The sequence below is a fragment of the Hypomesus transpacificus genome, chromosome 6 (genome assembly GCF_021917145.1).
Source record: "Hypomesus transpacificus isolate Combined female chromosome 6, fHypTra1, whole genome shotgun sequence".
Lineage (NCBI taxonomy): Eukaryota > Metazoa > Chordata > Actinopteri > Osmeriformes > Osmeridae > Hypomesus > Hypomesus transpacificus.
The window spans coordinates 1,500,168-1,527,930 of record NC_061065.1 but is presented as its reverse complement, the minus strand read 5'-3'; the positions used below and the strand labels follow the sequence as shown (position 1 = coordinate 1,527,930).

At 40.6% G+C, this 27,763-nt stretch overlaps 1 protein-coding gene and 1 long non-coding RNA gene across 2 annotated transcripts in view; one reads left to right on the top strand and one right to left on the bottom strand.

Moving 5' to 3' along the window:
- tmem132e (transmembrane protein 132E) overlaps positions 1–27,763 on the bottom strand; it is a 277,060-nt gene that overhangs the window by 66,585 nt on the left and 182,712 nt on the right. The gene's annotated exons all lie outside the window — the stretch shown is intronic.
- Positions 1–27,763, top strand: part of LOC124468457 — a 49,113-nt gene that overhangs the window by 13,499 nt on the left and 7,851 nt on the right. The gene's annotated exons all lie outside the window — the stretch shown is intronic.

Here is a 27,763-nt window from a genome sequence, read left to right as displayed (position 1 = left end):
GGAGCCAGTCAGTGGGGGTGTGTGTGTGTGAGTGAATGTGCGATGGGGGGTGGGTGTAAGGTTGGGGGAGGGATGTATTACTTGAATGCCTTCAGGCAAGTGAGTGAGAAAGTGAGCGGGAGAGAGAGAGAAAGAGAGAAAAGGAGGGGGAGGGGGGGTTAGGTAAAGATCATTGACGAATTAGCCCTCCCTCTCTGCTCCTCCTCATGCTCTTCTCTTAGTTCGGCCACAGGCCCTTGAGAAATCCATGAGAATAGGGGCCCATGAGGAGGGGGGTGTATTGTGATCTGTCTCTCCCCTCCAGTCACAATTTGCTGGAATCTCGACAAAAAAACAGTGGAGGAGGAACCATTGGATGGGTGTGTGAAGGGGTTCCTACAATGAACACCACTCAGCAAGAGGATGGCTAGATTCAGTGGGTCCTTGTGGCATTCCACAGCACCATTAAACTAATTTTCCCATTGAAGGAAGATCAGCTCGAAATTATGGCTTTCTAAAGAGCCGTAATGCACAAATCCGGTTGACCTCATATAGATCGCACAACCGACAATGCACCAATGCTCGAGGCATGCTTGTCTGACTGGAGGCTTAATGTATGGCCCCTGAAGCATTGGGGTGCTCTGTTTGCTGCTCTCTTTACTGTTCACTAACACAGTGTGTGAGTGGGTGTGCGAGTGTGTGTGATGGTGTCAGTTGAGGAAGGGAGCAGATGGGGCTGCCAGTGTGAAACTCTATAGCCTCCATCTTTCTTCCATTGGCCTTCCTATTAAAACCTCAGGGCTAAATTGAGTGAGTTCCTCCTCAGTTGTGCCTTGTAACATGATACACATCTGATGTTTGTGTGTGCGTGTCTACTGTACAAGCATCTCCTCGGGGCTTTTTCCATCTATCAGAGCGTTCTTCTCTGATGGGGATTAATGAAAATGTCGGATCACCTTTTTGATACTGAAAATAAATAAGGAAAATAACATCATTGTACAAACTACAGATAGCATATAATTTTTAACGCTGAAATTCATTTTATTCCATTAGTGTTAACAGACATAATTCCATAGTGCTAAGTAACACATTTAGTTTATTGATGTAGCCATTAGAAAGGACACACTCTCAGATATAAAACAGCCTGCCAAAGTCAGGAAAAATATAGACACTGGGAGTTATGATCCAAGCAGCCGCTAGGTTAAAATATGCAGAGAAATGGGTTGGAGGGCAAGTCAGGGAAGTGAATAAATAACGCTTCAAGGACAGGTGGAAATTGTTAGTCAAGCATGAGCCGATGGCAGCCTCTTCACCGCACCACTAAATGCCTCAGTCCTCTGTGTATTCTTATCGATTCAATGTCTAAGAGCATTTCCCATTTTAACATTGCAAAAAATATAGATTTTGAAGTATTAATTTTGAAATAAGTCTGAACATTTTATTGACTTCCCTCATTCACTTAGGGAAGTGTATAACGTGTATTGAGGAAAGCCATTCTGTCCCAAACACATTCTCTAAATCAAACACACCAAAAACACTATTTGAGGCCTAGTTAAATATTTAGGACCATCAAGGAAAACGTGAAAGCACCTTCATGTTGTGAGGCCCATTACTAAATGACAATTTTCAGCTTTCCTTATTTGATATCTGCAAAGACCAGAACAGACACAGTGGATACAGTATGCAAATAAGCAATCTTCAAATACAGTTGATTATTCAATTAACACAGACTGCCACACAAAGTATGCTATATTAAGTGAAAAAAACTCAATGTGTTTAAGTGTGAATGAAAGCACTAATGTAACTAGAGAGGGTACAATTTCTGGGGAAATTGTAGGGTGTGCTCGCTTGCAAGTGGGTCCGTCCCCTTAAGTTTTTGACTTATAGCGATATTTTCAAGCATTTAGTCTACTCATAATTCATTAAGAACTCCCTTTGAAACAAGCGAACCCCCTTTGAAACAAGCTACTGTAACAACGTTGTCACCGGCAGTATTTCAGGATAGAATCGCGATTCAAACAGTACCGTCTGCTAACTGAAAATATGCCCCCAAAAACGTAAATAAGTTTGACATTAATTTAGGGGGAAATGGCTAATTCAAAAGAAGTTTGCTACGAGCAAGCTGCTGTTACTAGCCAAACGTCACTGAGGGGATTGTTCGAAAGTGCCAGAAATTAGAATGTTTCTTTTAACAAAGTTTAGGCTGTGGCATTGAAGACAGTGACAAACCACACAAGCTTGAGTTTAAATACATAATTTAATGTGACATTACTTACTGTACATGCAAGTCTTGATTTGCTTAAATTTACATGTGCTGCGAGTACTCCACGGCACGATCTATGCACGTTGTATCCAAGCGTCGTTGCTAACGTGTTCTGACGTGGTGGCGTAGCTAGCATTGAGTACCCTTCGTTGGCTAAAGGCACATTTGCCACAAAAAGGTTGTAACCTCTAAAAACAGTGCAACGGAACATAAATCCCAATAGAAGCAACGCAATCGTGACCAAGACGAACATTTTGACACAGACGTTGTCTATGTAGTTCAACTATTGACGGATCCTTAGGGGGCCAAAATTAACAAATAATATACAGTATATGTGAGAGAACAATGGTTGTGCTCGCCGAATGCGTGAGCACACCCAATAAATACAAATATTAATGTAGCACTGACGGACAGGCATATTTTTGCCCCTCTTCTTTAACGGCACATGCTTTTTTAAATGTTCATGGATCATTAAAAACAGTAGGCGAAACATTAGCATAGCCAGTCAATTTGGGAGATATGTAATGGTAGTTGTACATGGTTAAAAGACTCAACGAAGGTGTTCATGTTTTTAAATAGTCTGGTAGGCAGACTACAATCAAAGCAAAGCCTGCCTTTGACACAGAGATCAACGTTGAAAAACTGTTAGTGAAATGTTGACGATGTGATGCACATTTACTTTCTGATCAGGCAACCATTTCATAATTGAGTGTGCTGACAAAAAACAATCAGAAACAAAAGGCGCCATGGCAGGCAAGCAGAACTCTGCATGAGATGCCCAAAAAATTACTGGGAGACAACAAAAAAAGATTAATAATCCCACCACTGACACTAATTACTATTTGCATTGAGGCTTAAAATATGCACACAATTTTATTTAAAATACAGTATTCAGGGATATGCACTGTAGAGAATTATAATATCACAAAAACGTAATCACAACAACCATACATTATACCGCATCCATCGTGTGAAAGACAATCAAGCTAAATCTAGGTCAATAATACTTTTCTCTTAGCTACCAAATATTATACCATGACCAATATTGCCTGTGCCTGTATTCACTAGTTAACCAAGTACTAAGTAACCACATCTGAGCTACCAGGCACAGTGAACTAAAACATCTCAACTAGAATAGAGCATATTACAGTGTAGCAAAATTAAATGATTAAGTGCAACATTTCCTGGGTGCAGTCCCTAAGCGGACAGTGATACAACAGGTTCTGAAATACAACATTCAGAGCATGGACACATTTTCAGGTATGACAATAAATAACATATTGCTAAGTGCTGTTTTCTGATTATTAAGTGCTACTGAATAGAAGGTATTTTAACATCACAATCAGGCACAGAGAGCATACTGTAGCATGGAGAAATATGAATTTCCTTACACCTGCTCTGTTAATGGAAAGATTTATAATTACAGGTCAGAGTAGAGAACACTCCTACCAGCAGGTAAATACATGAAACCCTGTTATAAGCTATTAAACAAGGTAAAGTTGTGGTTGTTAGTCTAAAATACGGAAATGTTGGAGAGGCCAAATGCTAGTTTTCCGTCTCTATGATACATTTGAAAGATTTGTAGTGATTCAGCCGATACATTGGCATCTACTAGACGTCTGCAGCCATAATTTGGACTAATGAGCCATATTGTATATTGCACAACATATTGTAATTTAAAACAATCAACTGTGGAATCAGCATGATTTGCACTCAATTTCTTAACTTTATTGGCTTTAGAAGTGTACGTCTACTGCCTCAACACAACTCCAAAACAAAGGAGAACACACACCCCCACACAGGCAAAATAGGATTGATTTCACTTTGAAGACTGCTTAATGAGCAAGGAAAGAGAATGCAATGGATAGACCCAGTCCACTGGGAACACTAATGAGTCCATTGACCGAAAGCTTGTCTCCATAAAGTTGATGAATGATTTCACAAGCAATAAGAAATGCAAGACTCAACTTTATGGGGAACACACACACATCAACACACATGTATTCATCTCACATAAAAGACTAGAAAGAACGTACAAAGCAGCCGTTTTTGAGCCATCCTGAGCCATTCATTCCATAGAAAGCTATGAATTTGGTGAAGAACAAATGTGGTTCAAAATTAAAACACTGCATGATATCATCTGTACCGTACAGCTTATCACGTTTAAGACCAGGGGCCGTATTCACAAAACATATTAAGGCTAAAAGTAGCTAGTAGTAGTAGTATTAGTAGTAGAAAAGTTAGGGGTAGTCAAGAGAACTCCTAAGTCACTAAGACCAAATCACAAACAATCCAAAAATTTCTGTAGCTGGCAATTTGAAAAAAATGTCACGATAATTAAAAAAAACATTATAAAAAGGTATTGCCTTAATCAAAGGGTATTATGATTGTAGTAGAGTTAATTGGGGATGTAGACACTTATAGAAACAACCCAATGATACTGGAGATCAAGGTTTTAATAACTATACGGTACCAGCGTCGGAAATACACGAGGGCAAAGGGCAAAAATGCCCCTAAGAAATATCATTTTGCCCCTGATATCACTAGGAGAGGGGCAAAAATTGCCCCCAAAACAAACGTTTTGATTTTTTTATCGATTTTTTATCGATCCAGTATTTGCTTCAAAACCAACTTAAATGCGATTTTGCTCCGGAGGCAGAAGCGCTCATTGCCACAGGCAGCAGCACTCGCTGCTAGCTTTGTGACGCATTTGACGTCAAACGCGTCACAAAGCAAGGGATTCAGCAGAGGAGAGCCCAGGCAGATAAGCCGAGTGCACCAGCTGGGCGTAAAAAAGTTGGTTTTAACTCTTACGTCGGTCTTAGCTACGTCCGACTTTGTGATTTGAATTTACATCAAGTGCACCAAGCTTGACAGACCACGGTCGTAGCTACGCCTGGTTTTAAGATGCACGTCCTTGTTGAAAATGCGAAAGCGTCTATCGTTGCCAAGCAACCCATTTAAGAGCCTATCCAAAGCGCACTGCCTATCTCCCTTCAAAACAAGCCATGGATTAAAAAAAAGAAAATAAATTTCTGATTGAGAAATTAGAACACTTCTAGAGTTGTTTACTCAAAATAGAAGCGTGCTCACGGGGAAAGTTGTAGAAAGACCTTAAAATAGGGTTTATCATCAAAAACCATTAAGACGCTCTGGATAAGAGCGTCTGCTAAAAATGACTAAATGTAAAATATTGTCGTTATGTATGCGTTATTATGCTATGATTACTGCTCTGGCCCACTTGAGATCAAAGTGCGCCCCTAACCTAAAATGAGTTTGAAACCCCTGCCATAGAATGTTTTGGATTTGCGCCTTGACCTATGTTGCATGCGCGTATATTATCGAACGTTCTAAAAAATGAAAGAAAAAATGGAGCGCTTCTTGATCAGACCTGCGAGTGTGAGGACACCTAAGGTTAATCAAACACAGTCTCCGTTACCATCTCTGGTTCTAAGGACTAAATTAACTCACCCAGCGACCATAGAAAAATTGAAGCTAGATTGGCTTGGGGTGGAGGTAAATTACGAGACTTATTACTGCTCATATACTGTTAGCCTAAATAAGCATATTCATTATCTTGAACAAAGGTTAAATGTTATTTCACAATTTTCAAAAAGTGCCCCCAATTTTTTTTAAATGCCCCTGGATTTTAGTCAGTGGGGGCAAAAATTGCCCCCCCAAAAATGTGTAAATTTCCTACCCTGTACGGCACTTGACCACAGGGAAAATGCAGCTATGCAGCGCAGACGAACTAGATCTCAGCCATCCATCAGTAGAACATTGCATCAAACAATAAATATCCTCTCCAAACCCCACATTGCCAATTCATATGGCTGTCCTTATGCATTGCCGCTATTTGTTTATGAAATGTACGACCATGTACTTGTTTTATTTGTGACACTTAGCCTCCAAGTTAAAATCTTTAACTACAGTTTTTAAATCTTTATTTAAATATGGCAACATGATACCAACGTGATACCTTGATCTACAGTGCTTCTATGATAAAATCACTGACAGAGGCCCATCCCCTATCAGCCAATTACTGTTGGCATAATTAGTAAGCTTGTTGACATCATCCATAGCAACAAGGTCAATCCCGCCCTTTCTCTTATCCTCAGATTTCTGCCCAATCTCTGAGTAAGTTTGTCTCAGAAGCTTTGGGAATAGGCTTTAGGAGGAAACTCTTAGCGAAGAACCTTTCTGCTAAACTTAGCTTAAGATTTGGTCTTGTTTTGTCAGGTTAGGCTATTCGAATGAAGCCTGTCTTTGCATAAATAGTAAGACTGACTTAATTTACGGTAGCAAACCCTGGCTAAACCTGAGGTAAGAGCTTTGTTGCTATGCCAACAATCTGTTAGTACATCATTATTTTAACAAAAAATGTATACTGGGGTCTGCTTTTCCGCAAACATTACATGAAACTAAGGATGCACGATATATCGGCGAACCTATATCGGTAAATGTGTTATTGTTATCGGCCCGATAAGAAAATGTGGTTGATATATCTAGGACAATAAATTATGGATTATTTCTGCCCGTTGAACTACAAATTCTTTGGTAAAATTTAAGAAATTTGATAATTTTGGTAAAAGAAAGATTTTTTTACCAACCGTTTTTTTTCTGTCGTCAACCATGTCCAAAATAAGTATATAAACAAATAATAAGTTGTGTCGTATAGCAGGATGCCCAGTCAGCTACAATACTCATGCCCTCCATTTCTTCTAAAATGTCAGTGATAGCTCAACATTGATAAACTTTCGCGACACAGCATCACACACATTTTTCAACTCAAGCAATAGACGCGAATAGCGCACATTTGCATAATGTACATGTAATCTCGCCACGGAAAGAATTTGCTTCACGTTCGGTGTGAACACAGAATTTAATTATTCACTCATTAGGAAGCTTTATGCAACAGGTATATTTAAGTGTCTATGGCAAGTCGGATTTAAAGTTACAATTAAGTCTAAGACCAAGTATTTTTATGTAACTGGCCCCAGGTTAGTAAAACCAATAGTCACACTGGAATATGTTTATTTCATTAGTCTGCATTTCTGCTAAGGTTATTCATTCTATGTGAATATCTGTCTATTTCATTGGACCAGTTTCCAGTGTCAAGCCTGGTTTCAAGTCAAATTTGATTGGAAGATTCTCACCAAAATGCCTCAGAGCTCTTGGGTGGTAGAAAATAAATATCTTTGTTTCACACAAATGCAGCGCTTAGTTCTCTTGTTCCCATGGTGATGGACACTGCATCTGCCTGCCAAACTACCATAACAACCACCTCAAAAGAAAGGAAACAGGAAGTCATTGCTGACAAGTGGGGGCTAAAGAGAAGGACCCCAACTCCTGCATACCTTCACTCTCAGTTTCCATAGCCCCGGATTAGAGACAATGGGATTCGCATAGATCCCCATATGGGGTGACTTAAAACCCAAATTAGTTTAGATTAAGTTTACATGTTTGCTAGCCGGTCGAAATATATGATTGAGTGGAGTATAAAATGGAATTCTAATTATGTTCCTCTCATTTAAAGTCTCATTAACTGCAAGAGTATACTGCAGAGAGTTTACTGCTCATGGATTTACCAATTGAGTTGATCTGGGTTTTCATAATTTTTTGTCTTTGTACTGTTCAGAAAGAAAGAAAAGGCTTTTGGTGCATCATGAAACAAAAAAATGAATCTAGTTTTATTCAACACCACATTTTTTCGAAAGCACTGGTTTGGATACAAGTGGAGAGCCAAGATTTCTCTGAGACATAGCACCGTTTGCCCCAAGAAATATTTTGGCCATGTGTTGCAAAAAAACCCGAAACAATTGGGTCAGACCAGACATCTGTTCATCTATCAGAACAGACACGATCAAATACCCTGGATTGGAGTGTGCAAGGAATAATCCAAAGAGAGTGGATCAAGGCCGACATAGACACCAAGGAGGCTTCTCCTCTCTGATGGCTAATTAAAGATCTTACCAAACGATTTGCCAATGCCCCCAAAAGTTTGGCTGGTTAACTTTTTGTCAATCTGGCAGGGAGAGACAAATGGCTAAGTGGTCCAAACAGTGAGATACAGAAAAAGAAGAAAGAGAAGAAGAAAAAACGGTTTGGTTTGGCCCAGATTGAGTATGCCCAAAAGGCTGTGATTGAGTTCTCCACAAGAGGAGCTAAATTAATTGGAATGGCAATGGGATTTAAGCTCTAAGAAGGGTTGTTTGGTCTGAGAGAACAGAGACAATATGGTTAATGCTGTCCACTGTATTTGAAAAGAACAGCTATTTACTCTAGGCTTTTGTAATCCTTCATGGTAACATACATATTTACATTTAGTCATTTATCAGATGCTATTATCCAGGGCGATTTACAGTAAGTACAGGGACATTCCCCTGAGGCAAGTAGGGTGAGGAATCGATGGCCGGGAATCGAACCGACAACCTTCTGATTGGTAGCCCGATTCCCTAACCACTCAGCTATCTGACCCCCATATGTACATTTAGACCACCCTTCAACGGTTGACTGGGTGTGAGATGTAAAGTAAGGCAGTTTTGGTTAGTCCTCACTGTGTCGCTTCCCCCTTAACATTGTAAAACGTTTTTTAAAATGTATTACTCAGAACTGTAATACCTTGGATTGCTCAATTGCAGTAATCCAATCATATTCTAATCAGTTACTTGTGTTTAGTGACAGCACGCAAATAAGGTGTGTGCTTGACACAGTAAAACATTTTGAAGAATTAAGATGGTTGCTGGCAAGGTAGCATGACAGCAAAACATTGTGTAAAGCGTAGCTGAGTGGAAGTGGAGTGCTTAATTGGAAAAAAATCTGCTGAATGTCACCTGTATTGTCTCGATCCGCATTAAATCTGAAATAAGAGATTTTAACTTGGTGCTCAGTTTCTAAATAAAAGCATTTGACGGTAGAGCTTGTCTTCTGAGGATTTATGCATACCCATGTTACAATTTTCATTACAATGTTTAACAAACATGCTAATACAGTTTCCCATGATTAGAATTGTAGACTGATCAAATTCAGGGCAACCCATAAGTCAGTTAATTTTCAAAGGCTCAACCTTATCAACAACCACATACTCTTAGAGATGGTTGAAACTGAATGATGTTATTACTTGTAATACATTTATTTTATAATCTACCTTTCTGTGCATGTGAATTATAACTTCCATCTTGCTATTTTACATTACCCACTAGACTGCTGTTAGCAATGAAATCATAATTACATAACTCCCTGTTGCCATGCATACTTAACTGCACTGGTATGAGCTGAAAACTATTGAAATGGAGACGGGGATTGGGGGGGGTTAAAAAGATTTAACTGGGACAGTTACATCAGTAAATGGGACAGTAAATGCCAATAATGTGGCTCTGTCCTTGCATGTTTACATTTCCTTTACTTCAAATGAAATAGATAAAAGAAAGCAATTCAAAGTCAATGGTTAGGCAAGGTTTCTTGGTCTTAGAGAGTAGGGAGATAAAAGGAAACAAGATGGCTGATTAAATATTCACGAAATCCAAGAAGAGTACTCCAAGAGTATGTTTTATTGATTGAGAGTAAAGAACAATAGAGTCCAAGGTTTCAACTTTTAAGAGCACTCTAAGTGGATATAAGTTTCATCTGCTTCAGAACTATTGCAGAGCATCGACATACTTAAGCTGAGGAGACCTCTCCAGAGCCATTTGCCTGCTACGCAACAAAAGTTTAGGTCAACACTTTGCTCTGGAAGCTAATGGAGCGCGCATGTTTCTCCACTTATAGGTGCATCTAGGTTAGTATTCACTTACAATGGACCATCAGGGGAGATATTGAAGCCATAGGTTTAAAAAATGGACAAGGAGGGGAGAAATGCTGAGGGAAGAAGTTTTTGAACCAAATGGCCCAGACTGGGGAATAGGGGATGTTAAATATCCCTAACATAGATGCCTTGTAAAGTGGAAGTCATATTGAGCTTTGTTATTTAATGGTTCTCAATAGGGCCGAAGTTAGGACCCACTTTTCGCTCCATTACATGTGAACAATCCAATCTAAACATATACACAGGAGACAACAGTGATGCTAACGGTTACTGCTGGCTGTTGCTTTGTACTATTAGAGGGACAGGGTTCCTTTAGCATTCAAATATTGCTTAGTGCTTGTTTCATTGATTAATTTAATTCAGTATGTAGATTTAGAAATGTTGGGTAATGGAAGGGAACAACCTAAAGCTAATGATTGTAGAAACAACTTTTGGTTAAAGATGGTGCTGTGATTATAGTTCTGATCATCGCGGCACATTTTCAATGGCTATCTATTTAATTTAAAGATGGACCAGAAAACCAGATTTTTTTCCCCATAGTATGATGTAAAGCAGATAATTTGACTGTATTGGTGTATTTGTCCTATGTTGAAGTGGTACAAAATGAGTTGTAAGAATCATGCAATTAAATTTATATTGTGTCCAAGTTCACCAACATCCACTGCTTTTACCACTTGGTGAAACCTAAATTGGGGAAATAAACGTTCAGCTGGACTTAACATGATTTAACATCCCGATGGTTACCACTAGTAATCACAAGCATTCTCTAGAGGATTTTCACAGTACTGAAAAATTGGTCTTTCACTAACGTATGTTGCTGCACATGCTTCAGAAACCAACGCTGTATCACGTGCAAGCACTTGCAGTTTTGTCAAAAGGATTTCCCAGCCTTTAGTAGAGTGGTCCATCACATATCCCTCTCTGTCATGGTGATGAGAGGTGTGAATGGGAGATTAGCAGCGCTAGCTCTGGCGGCTCTGCCTCCGCTTGGCCTTCTTAGAGAGCTTGCAGAGGAATTGGAAAGGGGGAACTCTTGGGAATCACAACAACCGTCGACAGCTTCAGAAATCCTCCTACAGTGTCAACTAAAGAGGACGCAACCGTCACTATGTTTAAGGATGCTATGCATCAGACATAAGGCCTTAAGCTTGTTTATTTAAAACCAGAAAGCCATTTATTTTTTAATTTTTCAGTAATTCAGTGATGTTGAAGCACTGTTTTTTCTTTTTTATAACTGACAACTGCAACACCCTGTCTTTGTATTTAAGGCCTTGTTGTTCTGCATGTTTGGAAAACGTTATAATAATTTAATTACCTTCTAAACAAGTGAGATACAACTCAATCTCGATTATGATAATTGTTCCCTGGTGAAAAAAAAGTATACTTTAGAGAATTTCAAGCATATTCACATTTTCAATAGTACATTTTAAATATACTAAGAAAAAGTGTACTATCTGTGAATATATAAAAAGTATACTACCATCATGCTTTTACCAATTTTAACGTTAATACTTGAACACATTTGTTTTTACTGCAGTACTTTTTAGTAAATATATTATAAAAAAATATACTTTAAGTAAAACTTATATGTAATTTCTTAAGTGTACAACTGGATTTGTAAACATTATTTGTATATTTTAAAATTCATGCTAAAAATAATCTTTGTAACAATGCACTTAAAGCTTACTTTAAAAATAAACATTTTAATATGCTGAAATGTTAGGATATTTTAAGTTACTTTCAAAGTCCCTTCATCAATTCAGCCTTTAGTGTACATACATTTGCTGTACTGTAGTGTGTAGTAAAGTACCTCATTTTTTTACAGTTTTCTTGTGCTTGTGTGGCTTCTATTTCAAAACGGCTCATAGTCCGGTTTTAGAACAAAAAAGTGGCTTCTTTCATGATCTCTATTTAATGCTCAACACTTGAACGGGGGCTTATTACTTGAGGAATTATTTTCTGTGTCATCTCAGTTACACTATCAGGGCTTGGAAATACAGTGACTTGCTAAAGTAGGCAAATGGCTAGTAGAACATAACATTTCATAATAATTTCAGTTAATCAAACAGCTGCAAGACCCAGTAAAATGTTATAGGCTAGCTAGCAAGCTAACGCTAGCATCGCTAACATTACTAACATTACAACTTTGGAAGTGTAACCAAGCTATTTGGAAGTTCGTTTTAGATATAATTGTATATGATCGTGTGGCAGACATCCCAACCTGCAGAGACTCATTTCCGGGAGGGAGTGTACTTTTATGTGCTAAAGTGGAACAACTTCAAGTATACTTAGTACACTGTATACTTGAAGTTGTTCCACTTTAGCACATAAAAGTACACTTAATACACTTTAAATTGTGATTTAGTACAATTTAATTACAACCAAAATATACTTAGTACAAAATCAGTTGTTCCAAAATAGCACACTTCAAATTAACTAATCATTCATGAACTTGAAGTAAACTGATGATTAATCACTCTTCAAGTATACTCAAGTATGCTAAGATTTAGTATACTTAGCATATTCTTTTTTACCTGAGTTGCACTGGAGCTGTCATAAAGCTTTTGGCTAAAGTGATCAGGTCTGCACTGTCGTGTCCAATCATGGACAATGAAAATGGCAAGATGAGTACAATCATGAGAATAGTGGCTAATTTTATCAAACAATGCTGTGAAACTTGTACATCCTATATTGTTCCTGTGGGATGGGGGAAAAAAGCCTGTTCACTCAAACGAGGGAGCAAAAATTATCGCCAAATATTCTGAATGTGTTCTGGAAGTGATATTAACACAGTACACAACTATATTCATGAGGGTATAGACAGGAAGTTACAGAACATCTGTAGGTGTCTCATCCACTCTGTCCCTGCCTCTATGTGATGCCTGTGTAAAGGTCTTCACATTCCCAGCCTCTACAAACAGCCAGGGAACAAAAGCTAGCCTGCTTGTTGTAATTAGAGAGAAGTTTCACTGATGAGCTCCTAATATGCAACTTGGGTAGAGCCAGGAAAAGGGAGGGTGGGGGGTCGTCAATAATTCATGCCAACAGCATCAAAGGGCTCCGAGGTGATTTTGTTAGGATGTTTGTCGAGTGTTTGTACAATAGAGGCGTATTGTGTATGTTCAAACTCTATCTGGCCTGTCTTTTCAGAAAAGTGTTTGAAGAGGGCTAGTAATGTATGTACAGCCTTTCTTCGTTCCATACCTCTGGGCAGTGATGTTCATTAAAGTTGTACATCCAAGGTATGTGATGAAATATTAAACTTGCAGTGTATAATCAAACATGGTGTTTGTGTCATTGCTAACCCATTTGATTCATAGCAACATCACGCACAGTACAGTCTGCATACATTAAGATGCTCTCTAGGAATCAATGTCTGATTTCTGAACGTTGTACCCCAATTGTTAGAATGGTCAGGTGTTCTCATTCCCAAAATTATTTTACAGGTGTTACAAACTGTATTAAACTGATTCAGGATCTGACTCTTAAAGGGATAACGCTCCACACGACATTTAACTGGCCCTTGAGTTCCTCACTCAGCTAGGTGGGTTGGGCTTACTCCGTCGCACAGACACACACAGCACCTCTGGGTCTTATTAGAGATTGGCATGATTAAAAAAACACTGTCCCATTCTGGGGCAGGTCTTAAGTGTGTCTCTCTCTTTCTGTCTCGTTGTTAAATTGACTGACAGCTGCCCACATCCTCTCCCTCTGTGATGGCTTTGCCTCGTGTTCGGTGTGGCACTCACTGCGTTTACATGCTGGGATCAATTCGAATCTGGCTTTATATGGATAAAGCGAATTTTTGGGGCAACTGCTATTATCCGAATATATATGGCAGTGAATAAACCGAATCACTAGCCGAAAGCGTGTCATATCCCAGTACGATACGAGGCGCTGTTTTCATTACAACTAGTGGTTATACAGTCCTTTCCGCTTGACCTCTTCACTACTACCAACAACATTAACATTTCGAGAAAGATGGCGAACGGAGAGCAAGGTGAAGCTATGTCCCTCTACATTTGGTGCATGATGACAATAGGAGTACTGCAAATGCAAACGGCGCTATTGTCTCGCGTTGTTTGTTTGTTTCTGCCGGGCCAGCTCCCGGTAGTGATGTGTCGTTTGTGAACGATTCATTCATTTTGAACGAATCCTTACAAGGACTCAGGAGTAACAAGTCTTCTCAAAGAGTGATTCGTTCATTTTCTCGTGGCCGCGCATTGGGATTGTTGCATAGGTTCGTCCAAGTAAACAGAAACAATTCGTTCATTTCCCGACTCGGTCTTTCTACGAGTCTTTGGATCATTTTTCACGTGACCTGCATAGACTCTGTAGCTAGAGGAAACGAACGATTCGTTCATTTCCCAAATCGGTGTTTCTACGAGTCTTTGGATCCTTTTTTCACGTGACCCGCATCGTATTTTTTTGTAGAGGAAACAGTTTCCTCATTCCCTTTCGCATGGCAGCTGTTTTAGTAGGACGTGAATGATATTCGCTCAAGTCATCATACTAACTGGTTTTGTTATTTTCACTTTACATTTACAGTTTAGTGCAGTGTAATTGTTCGCCGTGATAATAAATGACCAAATCATACAAACTCTCATGATACATTATTTTATTGCAGGAATTTCTTTTGAAATAGTATCTACTCGTGCACATGTCATGCATTAACCAACATGAAGCAGAGTCCAGTTCATATTCCAATTCACCGTTTACAAGCATGCAATGTCTGAATTATCAACCGACTCGGATCAAGTTATCGAGTCGGGGTGTCGATCGGACGTAGTTGGACCGCAATTATTTGAACAAAGGTGTGTACAAGAAACGGATAACTCTATTTCAGTCCAAATAAGCCAGTAATTCCAGAAAAGATTCTTGAGACCAAATGTATCAACGCATTTGGTCTCAACAGTTCGTTTCAACGTTGTCTAGTCTACGTTCACGCAGCCAGATGTGAAGATGAAAGAGGTTGTAAAATGCTCATTTATCCCTGTAATCCATGACATAGCCAATAAGTCTTATTGTCTTGCCTTGCAATGCCATTGGATACTAATTGTGTATATAGGTCTGGCCAGCTTGATTTGTCTTTGTTGTAATTTTACAACGTTGGGTGAAAATGTTTTTTCTATGTTAGCAGTGAATAGTCACCTGTTTTTTTTCTGGACTTTTTTTGCCCAAATATCTGGTTGTTCCACAATACTGTTTCCAGATACTGTTTGTGGAATGCTTTGGAGAATGGTTGTTCAGTGACAAGTGTAAATGTTTTTGGATGTGGGGGTTGCATGTATGGTGCATTGTTCAGGGACAGGTGTGAATGTTATAGAAAAAGGGGATGTAAGAGGTCTGGGGGGTTGTATTTTCTTTTTAGAATGTTGAGTAGAGAGAACATTAGGCTAGCCAGACAGTATTGTGTGCCTTCAGTGGAATGTATTGGATGACTAAGCAGATAAATAAATAATAATTAATTTGCATTGGAATTAGTTATACTTGAACATACTCTAACTATTACTTCCATTTCAGAATTACACCAGCAAGTATAGTTTACTTCTGTGTGCATGATGTCATTGATTCTATCCTAAATGGAGAGAGTAATGTTGACATGGAATCAGACACCAGTGATTCGAGTGTGAGGTGGTTGAAAATGTTGAAAATGTCAAAAATGTTGAAAAAAACCAACCAAACCACAACATATGCACTGTCAAATGGTATGATAACAGGGCAGTCACACATGTTATCCTTTGCTGGCATTGATCCTGTGCAAAAGATTCAACGCTGGAACAAAGCCACCAGATCTTACATTGAAGTTGGAAGACCTCATATTGTGGGTGCATTCAACAAATACATGGGTGTAGGGGTGGGCGATATGGCCAAAACCTTCTATCACCGTATAAGTAATTTTATATCATGGTTACGGTATATATCACAGTATAGTAATTGTTCTGTAAATTCAATTAAGAAATGGTACAAAATAACCATACCGTACTTCATCATCACATTAGATTATTTATTACAAACAAAAACAACTGCCTCACATGAGACAACACTTGAGTTAAAAAAGTTATGAGTACGAGCGTTCCGACATATTTTGCAAAAAAAATCTTATTTAGGCTGCATAACCTTTGTCTGAATGACAGACTTGTGCAAGGGAACCCTTACGACATCTGCTGATAGAAAGGCAAATTGCAGCTTTGAAAGGCAGGGGAAAAATAGCTTTGCTCTGCCGTCCTACGTACTTCCGCTCAATTTTGATTTTGCTTCTGTACTCGGTCTGGACATTCAGTACGTAAGTCAGATTGCAGGTTAATTTTAAACCAGCCAATCTGCGAACAGAGAGAGTGGAAAACGATGACGTTGATGTTGTGCGCTAGTTTGTGTTGTAGTTCTGTAATGGCGGCGGAGAAAGATGCGAGCAAAGCCATTCGGTCCTTTATGGCAACACTACCGAATATCTATAAATTAAAGCCGGAGCAAGAACAAGTTTTGCTGAGTTTTGTTGGTGGCCATGATGTTGTGGTCCTCCTCCCCACGGGGTTCAGGAACAGTTTGATTTTCCAGCTACGGCAACTAGCTCTGTTACAGTAGTGGTGAAGGAATTGGCTAAGGCGAACGCTAGCGATTGGTTATGGCAGATCAAAGTAGCTCTGGGCAGATCCAATAGTTTTAAACTTCAACAGAGTACCCGCCTACAAGGAGGTCAACGCTTGTCAATGGAGCGAGGCCAGACTCTCTGTACAAATGAAATGTACGAGGGGAAAAAGTGGCTGAATGCAAAATTAAACCAAAACATGAGCAAAATAGCCTTAAATTAGCTTTCCCCAGATGATTTTGAAGAAAATAAATGACTGGGTGATAAAACTGCTCCGCATTTTTCCTTAAGGCAACATTGCTGAGGAGAGTCTTCTGCCTTCTTTGTTAGGCAGTCACTCATAATCTGATTATAGGTGGGAAGCGGACAACCTGGTGACCTGGTGCAGGCAGAACAACCTAGAGCTCAATGCTCTCAAGACAGTGAAGATGGTTGTGGACTTCAGGAAGAACACAGCCCCACTCACTCAACCCCCATCACCCTGTGTGACTCCCCAGTCAACACTGTGGAGTCCTTCCGCTTCCTGGGCACTATCCTCTCCCAGGACCTCAAGTGGGAACTGAACATCGGCTCCCTCATCAAGCAAGCACAACAGAGGATGTACTTCCTCCGGCAGCTGAAGAAATTCAACCTGCCAAAGACAATGATGGTGCACTTCTACTCAGCCATCATTGAGTCCATCCTCACCTCCTCTATCACCGTCTGGTATGCTGCTGCCACTGCCAAGGACAAGAGCAGGCTGCAGCGTATCATCCGCACTGCTGCGAAGGTGATCGGCTGCAATCTGCCTTCCCTCGAGGACCTGCACACCTCGAGGACCCTGAGGCGAGCGAGGAAGATTGTGGCCGACTCCTCCAACCCTGGACACTCCCTGTTTCAGTCACTCCCCTCCGGCAGAAGACTGCGGTCCATCAGGGACAAAATTTCACGCCACAAAAACCTTCCGCTGTTGGCTTCTTCAACAAGGCCAAGGGTCCAAACTGACTCTAATGAATACTTAAATCACATGACATTACACAATTGTATCTTGCACAATTGTGTTTTTTTATAATATTTGTATTTTTTTATTGTAAGTGGTAACTTAAATGTGCTTTTATGACAACTTGGATTTTATTTTATTGTACATTTTGTTTAATTCTAATTCCACTTAGTACTGCTGGTTTATGTACCCTGTGTGTCCTTAGTATAGATATTCCACATTTTTTTCTCTTCGGTTCCCATATGTTTATTGTATGCACCTTCTTGCCAAAGTAAATTCTTTGTCTGTGCAAACTTTCATGGCGAATAAATCCCATTCTGATTCTGATAATTTCACGTCCCTCTGAGTTGAAGCCCTATGCAAAATCGGGGTCAAAAGTCTGAAACAGAAAAAAAAGATTTGAAGCCGTAAAAAAATAGTTTTGAATCTAAACACATGAAATTTTGACCTGAAAACATATATAAAAGTGAAAAATGAAAATTAATAATTCATTCAAAATAATTCAAGAATTTAATCCAAATATTATTCAAACTGAAAGAAAAATTGGTACACTTATTTTTTGTTTGAATACATGGTTTTATTTTTCAAGTTTTAGGCCAAAACTTACATTTTCAATTTCAAGCTTTAGTTAAAAAAAACATATTAACAAAACATTTGGTTCTGATTTAGCTCCATACGGATTGATTCTCTAGACATCTTTTCTGAGGGAGAAATAATTTGTCCTCCCCATTGATTCAGAGCGTGCACGGAAAGAGGGAGCTATTCACAGACGGGTCCATTTTTGTGAGAGAACGCAAGAAGGGCCCAAGCGAATCAATGCGCTGCGTGCAGCTCTACAATGATTTCTTTTGCCATGTTAAACCGTAGAAAAAAACGGGGGCGGTCATTTTTCTTTTACCACTACCAATAAATCAGTGTATGGTAGAGGGTAGGGGTGGAACGGTACACTGAAGTCACGGTTCGGTTCGTACCGCGGTTCAGACATCATGGTTCGGTACGAGTTCGGTACAATGGGGGGGAAAGCAAAACTAAAATGCAGAAGCAGGGCTCCAGACTAACTACTGTACATGTAAGTCTTAGCTAAATGTATGATGCGCTTGTCGATCAGTCCTCCTACACCACGACAGACTACTAGCTGAGCAACAGCGCAAACACAGGCAGGGATATAGTAGCAGCAACGCCGGCCCTGGTCCCTTACATATACAACAAAACACGGACGTTGATGGAGCGCGAGTTGTCAGCTGCACCCTCCGTTTCACTAACGACTGATGGTTGGACTTCTCGTGCTACCGAAAGCTACCTCACGGTGACTGCTCATTTTATTGACTGAGTGGGAAATGAAAGCGTCAGTTCTACAGACACGGCCCCTGTATGAGCAGCACACAAGCACTCACCTAGCTGAGAAGCTACAGAAGGTCGTGGCAGAGTAGAAACTACAGAGGCCTTGACATTTTGAATTTATTGGGTGTGTACAACATCAGCACAGGTTAGCAACAACTCATAGATACTACGCTCTGGATAAAAGCGTCTGCAGTGCTAGACTAAATGCACATTCTAGTAAGACAGCAATATCAGCGAGCCCTCAGCATTAGTACCGCAGCTAAAGGTCTAGGAAAGTTTAGGCTATTTTTCGCTATACTTCATACATTACATACATTCATACATTCATATTTAGCACTAGCGTTGCATAGGCTACGTCTTTAGTGCTGCTGCTGCTGCTAGCTATCTCTGACTCACTCAGGCACAGCTCGGCTACACAGGTGGCGGCGCCAATCAGTTTTAGAGCTAAGGCGGGGCTACAGATTGTCCCTAAAGAACACGAGTATCTTACAGTAGTTCCGCATTACATTAATTAATAAACCGTGACGCCCGTACCGTACGGTTCGGTACGAATACATGTACCGTTCCACCCCTAGTGGAGGGTAAATGGCTTGTAAGAATTGGAAGTTGTCAAGCTATATCTTGAAAACTATCCCTTTAAGTATAGTCATTTAGCAGACGCTATTATCCAGAGCAACTTACAGTAAGTACAGGGACATTCCCCTGAAGCAAGTAGGTGAATTTTTGAATTTACTATTTTTCATCTCAACTCTATCATTGCATATGATTTAAGTCAGCAATAATCAGATGCTGTCCGATTCAGAACTTAAAAGCTAGTTAATTTCTTTACATTTATAAGTCAAATACATTCTAGAACTAATCCACAATTTAGTTCTGACTTGAAAATAAATGACTTGGGGAAGTCATCTCTGTTGATTCCAATAACATTTTCTGTAAATGCCCTATCATTCTGATACAAAGGAGACAAGTGGGGAATATAAAATCCAAACATTACCATGTTAATACTGTAGTTTTTTTTCAATTTAGCTGGCATAATTGTGTTTTATCAATGTTGCAGTAAAAACCAAACTCCTTACAGTGTATGGTTTTATGGTCATAGATATAAACTGCAGATAAAGAATGGAATGAGACAGCTCTGCAACGGCAAGCTTAAATAAAATACAAGCAATGACTATACCATTAATTGAACAAAAGTAATTTATATTGACTGTATCTTAACTCAAAGGTAGAACGTGTACATGAACTTGTAAGCTGCATCAAGCTCACAGTCTTACACCTCACCCATCGCGTGAGGCAGATACAGCATGTAGCGTATCTTAGATACGATAGCATGCTAAATGAAGGTTCCCCCTCCTGGGTACAAATAAAAGACATTGGGTCTCCTTGAAAGTAGGACTGGGAATTCTGCAGTTTTTATTTCATATTTGGTGTTATTGTGCTTCTGCAGTCTGAGCCTAGTGACATGATGGGGTGGAGATCATTGCCCCAAAGGATGTGTGAAGCGAGACTATAGTGTTGTTGTTCTAGCTGTGTCCGGTGCTTGGGAGAGTTGTATTTTGGATTACTCCTCTGCTAATAAAAGATACTGTGAGAGTTGGGTATGCAGGTGATGAGGCAAGTCAAAGTGCACAGAGGGGATAGAGAAAAGAAAGAAAGGTGGATGAGAGAAAAACAAATTGCACCCAGGAGAGCATGACTTGCATAATGATAACCTTCCTTCAGTTAAGAGATGGGAGTATACTGTTTGAATGTTCTACTGAATTAATTCCATGCCAGTGCGATGTAGAGTGTTTCAAATCAATTGAGTTTTAACATTTTTTAAATTTGACTCTTTAACTTCAAAAGTTTGATTCACTTTAAAAGTAGCGGAAAGAAGTACTCAGCATGTGTCCAAAAAGTGGTCTAAAACACATAATTGTTTCTTTTTGACCATGTGCTTGCATAATGAGCCACTGATTGGACCATGAAAATGTCTAAGGTTCTCACAAGAATTACAAAGAAATATGCTCTAAACCTATAATTACACTATGATTTAAATTACAGTATTATTTTTAAGAGCTTAAATCTTCCCTTCTTCTGAGAATTTGTTACCACAAGAAATAAGTATTGTGTTTGGTGGGGGCTGTCAGCTCACGGGTTCATGAAAAGAACGACATTTCTGGGAGCGCCACAGTGGCATACCGCTTAAGAGCGCATACCACGTAGGCTGAGGCCTTACCGCAGAGGCCTGCGGTAAGGCCCAGCTTGGGCCATTTCCTGCATGTCGTCCCCTATCTCTCTTCCTACATTTCCTGTCACCATACACTGTCTCTATCCCAATAAAGCAAGAGAAAAATACGTATATAAAAGACATCTTACAATACAATCAAAATACCACCAGTTAACCTTTGCAGAATCCTTGGAATCAGAGCTCTAGTATCTGACACAATTGCCACAAAAAATTTACAAGGATTTTCTTGAACAATCATGCAAGATTGAGATCCATACATTGATTGTATTCTTTCTAGAGCTGCCAACGGTTTCATTTCAACCATTTCTCATGCTGTCACACCACGCCACGCTGAAAAGGCAACGCCAAATAAGTAGCCAATCTAAAGTTGTAAACATTAACGGAAGACGCGCAGGTTAACCGAGTGAAGCAACATTGCGTGTGAACTCGCCTTGTATCTCCCTCCACTCCATGGCGAGATTTACATTGACGAGGGGGGGGGGGGGGTGAAGCTAGCGAAAGCTCGCCTCGGGGGGTGGGGGGGTTGGTGGTGGAGAAGCTCGCGAAAGCTCGCCCCTCGCACCAAATCTCACGCCAAGGTTTTTGAAAAGGTTGTTAGCCCTGTCTTTCATATTGGGTGGTTTCTGGAAAACAAGAACACTCAAGCAACAACAGCAGCAGAAAATGCTAGTCTGCCAGTTTGAACGCCCACCTGAACCGATGTCTGCGAGTGTATGCATGCGCTACAGACGTTTCAGTGTGTGTGAGTGTAGTGTGTGTGCAGACCAGCCTATTGTACCTCCAAGACACGCCGGTGAGTCACTCGTCGCTACATGCTGCGACTAGGCCAGACATCAATGCACCCGCCTATTACTCCCTCCCTCCCGCCATCCCTCCCTCTCTCTGTGGAAGACAGACGTATGCTTCCTCTCTCTGTGCCTTCTCCTCAACCCCTCCCAGATTTCCTATGACAGGAAGTGTTCTTGCATGTCTGTCATCAGTCACAGCTAGTGACAGCCGCGTCACCGGCCCTGTCACAGCTGCTGTTTGTCAGGTCACTTGGGCCACCACAAAAGCACCCCCCCCCACACCCCCCCCACCCCGCACTATTACCCATACACATACACACACACACAAACACAGCTCCACAGGGAAGGACAAGACACTAGATAGGGATGGAAGAGGGGTCTATGGGGACATTTACATTTAGTCATTTAGCAGACGCTCTTATCCAGAGCGACTTACAGTAAGTACAGGAACATTCTCCCTGAGGCAAGTAGGGTGAAGTGCCTTGCCCAAGGACACAACGTCATTTGGCATGGCAGGGAATCGATCCGGCAACCTTCTGATTACTAGGCCGACTCCCTCACCGCTCAGCCATGTGACTCCCGGGACACTCTGGAATATGTACGCCCAGGACCCATGATGGAGGATACGGAAGACTGTCAATTCAAACACCCCTTTCAAACACACCTGTGCCCAGCAAAGCTATGGACACGCAAACCCATGCATGGTTGCGCGGTCCGATGCGTGCATGGGTTCAGACACGCAAGAACACACAAACACACATTGACAACTAAGCCATTTATCACAACTTCACCTCCAACGCTCAACCAGCAGTTAGCTTGACTGGATGGCTACACATTTAGTGCTTGCACTGCACATTGAGGCCACGCTATGCCTACTATGACACCGCTTAAGATAAGTTGAGGACATGACATCAAATGTAACCCTCATAAAAATCCATTCCTGGGCCAGTGAAACATACCTGTGTGAACGGAAGGTAGTATGAATGTGGGCCTTGTGACAGGGTCATGTCAGCTGTTAAAATGAAAGGCCAGTGGTCATGACCTATGCTCTCATTTCTTGTCTGTATCATGATAGGGTAGGCAAGGGTTCCTTAATGTGAGGTGGTCACTGGTACTATTCGTAACAAAGAGGAATGGAGTATTTGAGCAGTTTGACTGATGACGGGACTATGATTTCAAAGGACAGACAATTTACTTTATGTATTGCATAAAATTAATTTGAAAGTTGGAAATATTATTATAATAATATAGGCACCTCCAGTCATCCGTCCGTCAAACTCCTGAAGTTTGCGGACGACACCACCCTCATTGGGCTCATCTCTGGTGGAGACGAGTCTGACTATAGGTGGGAAGCGGACAACCTGGTGACCTGATGCAGGCAGAACAACCTAGAGCTCAATGCTCTCAAGACAGTGAAGATGGTTGTGGACTTCAGGAAGAACACAGCCCCACTCACCCCCATCACCCTGTGTGACTCCCCAGTCAACACTGAGGAGTCCTTCCGCTTCCTGGGCACTATCCTCTCCCAGGACCTCAAGTGGGAACTGAACATCAGCTCCCTCACCAAGAAAGCACAACAGAGGATAGACTTGCTGGGGCAACTGAAGAAATTCAACCTGCCAAAGACAATGATGGTGCACTTCTACACAGCCATCATCGAGTCCATCCTCACCTCCTCCATCACCATCTGGTACGCTGCTGCCCCTGCCAAGGACAGCGTATTATCCGCACTGCGGAGAAGGTGATTGGCTGCAATCTGCCATCCCTCGAGGACATGCACACCTCGAGGACCCTGAGGCGAGCGAAGAAGATTGTGTCGGACTCCTCCCACCCTGGACACTCCCTGTTTCAGTCGCCCCCCTCCGGCAGAAGGCTGCGGTCCATCAGGACAATTTGCTTTTTGCACTACATTCAATTCCTGTAATATTTGTATTTTATATTGTATTTTATATTGTAAATTGGCACCTTATATTTTATTTTATGGCAACTTTTATTTTATTTTATTGTATATTGAATTTTAATTGTATTCCACTTAGTATTGCTGGTTATGTATCCTTATTATAGTTAGACCACATACTTAAATTTAAGATTCCTATATGTTTATTGTATGCACCTTCCTGCCAAAGCAAATTCCTTGTCTGTGCAAACTTTCATGGCGAATAAATCCCTTTCTGATTCTGATTCTGATAATAATTTGCTGTCTCCTGAAAAAGAGCTTGTCAATAGTTTACGTCAGCAAACTGTTCCTGACTTGTTCCAAAATCTACTAATGCTAATGACTTCAAAGCAAAACATAACGTGGACTATTTTTATTCTTAGTCTCTCTCACGCAAACGTACTCTGTCTCTTACAATGTCAGTGTGTCAGCCCATCACTTGTGCTGTAAAGAAAAAAAGAAAATCTATTCAACGGAAAGTATTAATTGGGTTTGCTCACGCCTTTGGCGAGCACAACCATTGTTCTCGCACATATATATTATTATTATTATTATTTTTGCCCCCCTAAGGATCAGTCAATATTTGGAATACATAGACAACAACTGTGTCAAAAGATTCTTCTTGGTCTCGATTGCGTTGCTTGTATTTTCATTTACGTTCCGTTGCACGGTTTAGGAGGTTACAACGTTTTTGTGGCAAAAAGTGCCTTTAGTCAACAAAGGGAACTAGCCTACGTCACAATGTCGACAGCACACGTTAGCAAAACGCTAAAACCTGTGCATAATGAAAAAAGTGTGAAATTGGTTGAATTATATGAAAAGTGTTGTTAATTATAGTATAACCTGCATTTAAGCAAAGTGTTAAAAATGTAGTTGTCTGATGAGGTATGGTGGATGAAAAAGATTTTTGTAAAAAAAATTAAATAAAATGGCTGCCTCAAATCACCTTGATAAAGGATGATTTGCCTTAAGTAATCCTATATTTATTCACATCATAAAAATCCCCTAGTTCTCCTCTTCAATATGGTATAAACAGTTAAGGTGTATGATGACAACACATATTCTGTCCCCTTTCCAAAACAAACTTCTCATATGCTGTCTCGCTCCGTGGGATCAAAAATCATGCTGTTCCACTTGGCGCTCTCCCTAAAGGCCTGGAGAACTTCCGTTGTGAAAACTGGATGCAGCGTTTTTGGTTAGTGTGCTTTCATTTTTGCAGCGCATTTATGTATTTGCTGTGCATGTGTTGTCAAATTAATAAAGATGTTTTCTAGTGGTGGGAGGTTATCAGCGTTAACGTGCTACGTTAACGTGAGACTCTTATCGGGCGATAAAAAAAATATAGCCGTTAATCTATTCTCAAAGTTGGGTTGGGAGCTGGGTCTATACTACGCAAGCTATGATGACTATCACCTTGTTATTTTAGCGCGGATGTATATCTAGCCGAATTGCACTGTAGGGGGTGAGAACGAGTCTTCGAACCTGTGTGTATGCCTTGTGTGTGAAATTACCATATCATGTGAAGTGCTAACATGGATGCAGCTATGAAGCCGCCGGGTTTGCTTCAGGGAAAATGTATTTTTAAGAAGATTCCCAATGGAAACCTCGACAAGACTAAGGTTGTTTGCACCTTAGTGCGGAATTAGTTTACTGTAGGAGTTTATCCAGTCTCAAATACCACCTAAACGCAAAGCATCCCTGAGTTAATGCGGAAGATGCCGGGCAAAGCACTGATGTAGTGCAGGGGAAGAGTCGTCGTTAAACTACTATGTTTGAGTGCAACCGAGGGAAGCCCGTTAGCACAGCTCTATCAGCCAAGCTAACTAACTGTAGGCACTATCAGCCAAGCTAGTTAGCTTGGCTGATAGTGCCTACACATATTCTGAATGCCTTAAAGGCAGTGGCGACTGAAACATTTCGTCATAGAAATCCACGTATCCTGTCAGTATCTCCACACTCTAATCCTGACACCCCTGTGTCACCCCTCCCCCCCACAAGAAGTAGCCCAGGGGTGGGGAATATCTGGCCCATTAATCAGGCACGGAGCCAGACGTTGTAAACATTTGGGGCTTAGGAAACCAACAACGTATTCTGGGTTTGATTTGATACAAAGGAATTCCACACTTACATTTACATTACATTTAGTCATTTAGCAGACGCTCTGATACAGAGCGACTTACAGTAAGTACAGGGACATTCCCCCCGAGGCAAGTAGGGTGAAGTGCCTTGCCCAAGGACACAACATCATGTGGCACGGCGGGGAATCGATCCGGCAACCTTCTGATTACTAGCCCGACTCCCTCACCGCTCAGCCATCTGACTCCCCACACTTAATGCGAGCGTGCAGAGCGCTCGAGCAAATGTTTTGGGTACATTGGTACGCAACGCTGCACGCCTCCACAGTCCTCTTCCACATATTAAAATAGTGCTGCTGCCAACAAATTATGCACCTAATAATATTGTTCCTGCAGTGCCATGGCGGGCCGGAACAAATTATGTCGGACGTTCCCCACTCCGGGCCTAACGGTCCATAGAAGGGTTAGGGTTAGTAGGCTAAGTACAAATATTCAATAAACTTTTCTGAATTTTTAATAACCATTTTACAGTATGCAACCTAGCTTAAGTTGGTTAGCTACAGTAGTTAGTCTAACTAGCTAGTGCTAGCTACATTCGGTGTTTTGGGAGGGCTGACTGTCTTACCTTGTAGCTAGTTTAGACAAACTAAAGGTTAATTTAGTCTAGAGAGAGTAGCCTATTACTAATTTAGGCAATTCAGGCCGATCACACCGGGAGCGTATTTTTTTAAACATTGCACTTACAACAATTGTTTGCTATCAGTTAGTCAGTTAAATACCATATGTGTGTCGGCCTGGGGAAACCCTTCACATGGTGAAAATTTGACTTTCTGGGTGGTATACATCTTTGAAATCTACAAACTTTCCTGAAAAACAAATCTGTTTAAATAACTCTTTATCACAACTGAAGTTACATAAAAACTTAAAATTGACCTGTGTCAAAGAGTGATAAAGGAGAAAACTGCATTCAAAGATTCCACTCCGTTTCATTCTAATTCTATTGTGACGCATGAGGGAAACACCAACACTCAACTTGACTGTTTCAAACAGATGGTCAATCTGTTTACATTAATAACTTCTCAGCAAGTTATTTTTAAGTTTAACAGCCTGACTTCATTGATAAGTTGTTTGGGGCTGCTGCAGCACTCAAAAGAGACAAACTGACCATGATACATTACAATTAGGTTTAGGGTGTTAGCTAGCCTATACAAACTTTAAAAAATCTCAATTTTGACAGATTTGTTTTGTTGATATTTTTTGGCTTATAGCCAACAATGAGCGGCCAAGACATCCAGACCACTACAGATGCGTTTTTGAGGCAGGCGCTTTTCAAAATTATTTTTAGGCTATGTGTTTTTATTTGTGTGCCACCCCAAGATTTTCCCTTGCCCCATATGGCCACCCCTATGAAAATGTCTGGCGTTGCGCCTGTTCAAAAGGGGTTTTTGAGTAGGCTAAATTCTTGAAAATGTCACTACAGTAGATGGGAAAAACTTAAGGGGACGGACCCACCTGCAACCGACGCAAGCGAGCACACCTTACAATTTCCCCGGAAATGTTACCCTCTCTAGTTTCCAGTGTAACCTCTAGGATTGTTTTTACCAGTGGGGGCAGGTCTGTGCAAACAAAGTGCTAACCCTAACCCTATATTTTGGAACAGGTTAATGTAATAGTCTAATAGCTAGAGTAATATTGCCCAGGGCGAAATAGTCAATCAAACATTGGGGGGGACAGCTGTGGGACTTTCTGTGTTGGGCTTATTACCCTATGTTACCCATA